The sequence below is a fragment of the Schistocerca serialis genome, chromosome 11 (assembly GCF_023864345.2).
Source record: "Schistocerca serialis cubense isolate TAMUIC-IGC-003099 chromosome 11, iqSchSeri2.2, whole genome shotgun sequence".
In the NCBI taxonomy this organism is placed as follows: Eukaryota; Metazoa; Arthropoda; class Insecta; order Orthoptera; family Acrididae; genus Schistocerca; species Schistocerca serialis.
This window is the reverse complement of record NC_064648.1, coordinates 189,024,886-189,030,885: the sequence shown is the minus strand read 5'-3', so window position 1 is coordinate 189,030,885 and position 6,000 is coordinate 189,024,886.

Below are 6,000 nucleotides of genomic sequence, written 5' to 3'. Positions count from 1 at the left end.
TTTCGAGTGCTGGCAAATGTAAGCATATTTGTATGAGCTAAGCATATAATATAATGATTTAATATTATTGTGCACTTTTAATTTGTAAGAGGTGATCCCGATTTCATGTCCGCCTTCCTTGAATTAACCTGCATTCAAGTAATTTACAGCTCAACAATCGCAGCGGCCGATGCAGCCAACGACGCCATTACGTGGCGATATTAACTTATGAAAAATTAGCGGAAGCTGAAAACTCGCCCGCTATTAGCATAATATTAATTTTTCTCCACAGCCGCCCGACGTTGCAGAAAATACTTAGCTTTAAGATTCTTATTTTCAGTACCATAGCCGAGAGCCAGAGCCAGGACTCCGACTGCAATACAATGGTTAACGGAGGTAAGAAAAATACTCTCGCGCGTGTGTGGGCCGCAATTTTAATTAATAACTAAAGATTTATTGCTTTAAAGTGAACTGACTAGCCGAGGAAATTAATATGAAAAGTTTATTACATTGTTCAACTTAAATATCATTTTTATTAAGGCCCACCACGTAAGTCGGCAACAATCAAAAAATAATAATAACAATAATAATATATATATTAAATTACGACGGCCGACGGACATGTCTTCTTTATAAATATTGTTTTTAAGTCTTTTCGTAATATGGCACTGGGGACGCTATAAACTCCTCAACAGAATTTACTCAACTCTAAGTGTGCTGCAGAGCTCACTTCAAAAAACGAAGAATGTTCTCTGCTTGTGACAGGTTCCTCAGTTTTATGCATACGAAATCGGAGAATGAGTTGAACTGAGTGACAAAAATTACATAGCTTGAGCGAAAATTTGGCGTTTACACGTGCAACTGCGGTTCCAGTACAGGATGCCACTGTCCGTAGCGTCACTTCAGTTGCATGAGTGAATTCAGCGTACATCACAAACGCCGATTTACTATGAAATATGTTATGCACTACATTCATAGGTTCCGAAAATTATCAGATATGTACGTTTATTGAAGTAGTAGTATGGTATTCTGCCTTACGGCAGGTCTTGTAGTGGGTTAGTTAGGCCTCTTCCACTTTTGTCTGTCCATAGCGAGTATTTTCATTTTTGAATATTTTTCTCCTTTGATACTGCCCAGCATTTGATATCTTATTTTTCATTTTCCCCTTTTTCCCTCCACCATTTCTTCTATCCATTCCTTCAATAAACAGTCCCTCTTCAAACAATGTCCAATCCAGTTCCGTTATCTTTATATGGTGACTTTTGGCATGTTTCTTTCTTCTCCAACTCTTCTTAATACTTATTATTTATCACCAACACTGTTCAATATCTATCTGGAGCAAATTATTAATGAACGTTTTGATAGAAGGAGAGGAGTTTGTATAGGTTGTCGGAGGATGAGTGTATAAGGGTTGCAGACGACATGGTTGTGATGGCAGAGAGAGCAAGAGAGATGGAACAAATGTTAGATGATCTAAACACAACATTAGAAGAATGTGGAATGAAGAATAACAAGAAGAAAACGAAAAGCGTGGTAATTGGAGGAAAGGGGAGAAAATGTCATATGAAAATAGGGAGAGAGGAAATAGAGCAAGTGAATAACTTCAATTACTTACGAAGTGTAATAATGGATGATAAGTATTGATCAACAGAAATTAGGAAAATAATTGCAATGGCAAAAGAAGGATTCAAGAGGAAACAGAACTTACTTTGCGGACCACTAAACAAAGATCTGAGGAAAAGACTTGCCAAAAGTTACATTTGGATCGTTGCACTGTATGGTGCGGAGACTGGGAGATTGATGAAGGAACATGGAAGAAGCTTGGAGGCACCAGCGATGTGGATGTGGAGAAGAATGGAAAAAGTTAAATGGGAAGACGTTTATTGAAGGTATATTGAAATTCGAAGTGAACGATTACGTGAACGAGAATACCATTGACAAAATTGTGTAAATTGTTGCTTTACTTGAATTATTTTGCCAACTCGGATAAATAGCTGTTAAGCAACCGCAGACGAGTGCCACAGTTTGCTTGTAGAGAAAGTTGGGTCACTTTTAGTTACCATGAAGGACAACAGCTGAAGTGCTAGGAATCTTTCAACAATTATTTCCAAGGCAGTAAAGCTGAAAGCGTTCATTCATCGAAGCAGAAGTGCAGTTTGCTGAAGAAGGAAACACCTACATAACCAGAACAAAAAGTCTCGTTCCTTCACCTGTCTTATCTATCTATCCACCCCAAGATCTGAATAGCGAAAAATTAATAATGTAAGTGTAGACCAGATGTGGCTTAAATTTAAAGAAATAGTATCGGCAGCTATTGAGAGATTTATATCAAATAAATTAACAAACGACGAAGCTGATCCTCCTCGGTACACAAAACGGGTTATAACACTGTTGCAGAAACAACGAAACAAACATCCCAAATTTAAACAGACGCAAAATCCCCAAGATTGGCGATCTTTTACGGAAGCACGAAATTTAGCGCGGACGAGAATGCGAGATGCCTATAACAGTTTCCACAATAAAACTTTGTCTCGAAACGTGGCAGAAAATCCAAAGAGATTCTGGTCGTACGTGAAGAATGTTGGCGGCAAGAAACAATCAATGCCTTCTCTGCACGATAGCAATGGAGATACTATCGAAGGAAGTGCTGCCAATGCAGAGTTACTAAACACATCCTTCCGAAATGCCTTCACAAAAGAAGATGAAATAAATATTCCAGAATTCGAATCGAGAACAGCTGCCAACATGAGTAACGTAGAAGTAAATATCCTCGGAGTAGTGAAGCAACTTAAATCAGTTAATAAAAGGAAGTCTTCTGGTCCAGACTGTATACCAATTAGGTTCCTTTCGGAGTATGCTGACACATTAGCTCCATACTTAACAATCATACACAACCGTTCGCTCGACGAAAGATTCGTACCCAAAGACTGGAAAATTGCACAGGTCACACCAATATTCAAGTAAGGTAGTAGATAGGAGTAATACACTAAATTACAGGCCCATATCGTTAACGCCGATATGCAGTAGGATTTTGGAACATATATTGTGCTCGAACATTATGAATTACGTCGAAGAAAACGGTCTATTGACACACAGTCAGCATAGGTTGAAAAAACATCGTTCCTGTGAAAGACAACTATCTCTTTATTCACATAAAGTGTTGAGTGCTATTGGCAAGCGATTTCAGATCGATTCCGCATTTCTGGATTTCCGGAAGGCTTTTGACACTGTACTACACAAGCGGATCGTAGTGAAATTGCGTGCTTACGGAATATCGTCTCAGTTATGCGACTAGATTTGCGATTTCATGTCTGAGAGATCACAGTTCATAGTAATTGACGGAAAGTCATCGAGTAAAACAGAAGTCGTTTCAGGCGTTCCCCAAGGTACTGTTATAGGCCCTTTGCTGCTCCTTATCTATATAAACGATTTGGGAGACAATCTGAGCAGCCGTCTTCGGTTGTTTGCAGATGACGCTAGATTAGATTAGATTAGATTAGATTAGCTGTCGTTTATTGACTAATAAAATCAGAAGATCAAAACAAACTGCAAAAAGATTTAGAAAAAATATCTAAATGGTGCGAAGAGTGGCAGTTGACCCTAAATAACGAAAAGTGTGAGGTCATCCACATGAGTGCTAAGAGGAACTCGTTAAACTTCGGCTACACGATAAATCAGTCTAATCTAAAAGCCGTGAATTCAACTAAATACCTAGGCATTACAATTACGAACAAATTGGAAGGAACACACGGAAAATGTTGTGGGAAGGCTAACCAAAGACTGCGTTTAATTGGCAGGACACTTAGAAAATGTAACAGACCTACTAAGGAGACTGCCTACACTACACTTGTCCGTCCTCTTTTAGAATACTGCTGCGCGGTGTGGGATCCTTACCAGATAGGACTGACGGAGTACATCGAAAAAGTTCAAAGAAAGGCAGCACGTTTTGTATTATCGCGAAATGTGGGAGAGAGTGTCACAGAAATGATACAGGATTTGGGATGGAAATCGTTAAAAGAAAGGCGTTTTTTGTTGCCACGGAATCTGCTCACGAAATTCCAATCACCAACTTTCTCCTCCGAATGCGAAAATACTTTGTTGACAACGACCTACTTAGGGAGGAACGATCACCAAGATAAAATAAGGGAAACAGAGCTCGTACGGAAAGATATAGGTGTTCATTCTTTCTACGCGCTATACGAGATTGGAATAATAGAGAATTGTGAAGGTGGTTCGATGAACCCTCTGCCAGGCACTAAATGTGATTTGCAGAGTATCCATGCAGATGTAGATGATGTAGAACGCGCCAGCACAGGGAGAAAAATACACAGGAAGAAGTCCAATAAGGCCCTGCGCACGTCAGGATGGTAGCAGGTGCGCATCTGGGGTGTTTTTCCTACACGTAACATGATAAATGCCAGGTTTCGTCGAAAAGATTGCTTTTATTCCCAAAAACTACCGCTAAAGGATACAATGCTCATGAAAACAAGTGAACCGCACATGGCACGGAAAGAGCATTTCGCCCTCATTAGGAAGGATTGGCAGACACGTGGAGAGGGTTAGGAAGCTGGCAGGCGAGAGACAAACCTGCTGTTGCGGCCGCTACCTCGCCGAGCCCCTAGCACGCCCCACCAGACGGGTTTGTAGCAGAAAGTTGGCGTCTCTCACTCAGCAGTAATGTGATGACGTCCCTAGCTCAGCGTACTAGCGTGGGAGCCAGCCGCAAGTACTGAGGAGTACTTTACGTAACAGCCCACGCCACCGCCTGAGGCTAACAAGGGGACCTTCCATACTTTAAATCACGAATTTTGATGCGCTTCAAATACGTTGTAGAGGCACTAACCCTGACTACCTGGCTAACCGGTTTTTTAGCGACGGGCCTTGGTTTTTGAAAATATCGATTTTGAAGTTCATTGCGCACTTTCCATACCTGTAACATTACATATACTTCGAACAAGTCAGCGTAGCGCAGCGGAAAAGGTTCATGGCTAAAGCGGTGGAGGCACCGTGTTCGAATTCTGCTCGTGAAGTAGATTTTTGGCGTATTTAATGGCATTTTGTGATTTCGTCTTTTGATTCTTCGTTCAGCTCCTCTACTTATGAATCTTCTTCTGGCTGCACTACTGCAGAAACACTCAATTCTTCCATTTCACAGAATTTTTCCAACACACGGCACTAGAGACGCTTTGCGAGCAACTGACGCCGTAGTTAGATGCGTATCCTGATTGGCCGCAACTAGCATCTGGGGTTCCCGTTACGGCTAACGGTATTCACGGGAGAGGGGACGATAATGGGCGGAGATCGATTTCAGGTAATACAAGAAGCGACCGTTGGACGAACATTTGGAACTTCATCTGCGAACCAAAAACAGAATGAATGTTTGAAAAAATTAATAACTGAATATATCTTTATAATTTCGCAAACCTTACTCTGTTTTTTGTTATTCTTTGAAACAAAATTGAAAGATCCAGTCGATTTTGAAAGAAAAAAAATATACCCGAGCAGGATTCGAACACAGTACCTCCACCGCTGCACTACGCTTATCTGCTCTGGATGTATGGAATGTTACGGCAATAGAAAGTACACAATGAATTTCAAAATCGATTCTCTCAAAAGCCAAGGCCCGTCGCTAAAAAAACAGCCAGGAAGTCAGGGTAAGTGCCTCTACAACGTATTTGAAGCGCATCAAAACCCGCGATTTACAGTGTGGATGGTCCCCTTGTAAGCTAAAGAGAAGGAAGTAGCATACAATAATTCTTTTTACCATTTTTAGACGTTACAGGGAGAGAAAGGCTCTTTACAATCTGTACAGAAACCAGTTGGAAATTATAAGAGTCGAGGGGCATGAAAGGGAAGCAGTGGCTGAGAAGGGAGTGAGACAGGACTATAGCCTATCCCCGATGTTATTCAATCTATACACAGGGAGTTTCAAAAAGAGTATACGTATTACAAAGTATTATTTTGTCCAGACTATCGATCGCTGCGCCTCGGCTCGGCTATTGGAGAAACGAATACGTAGTC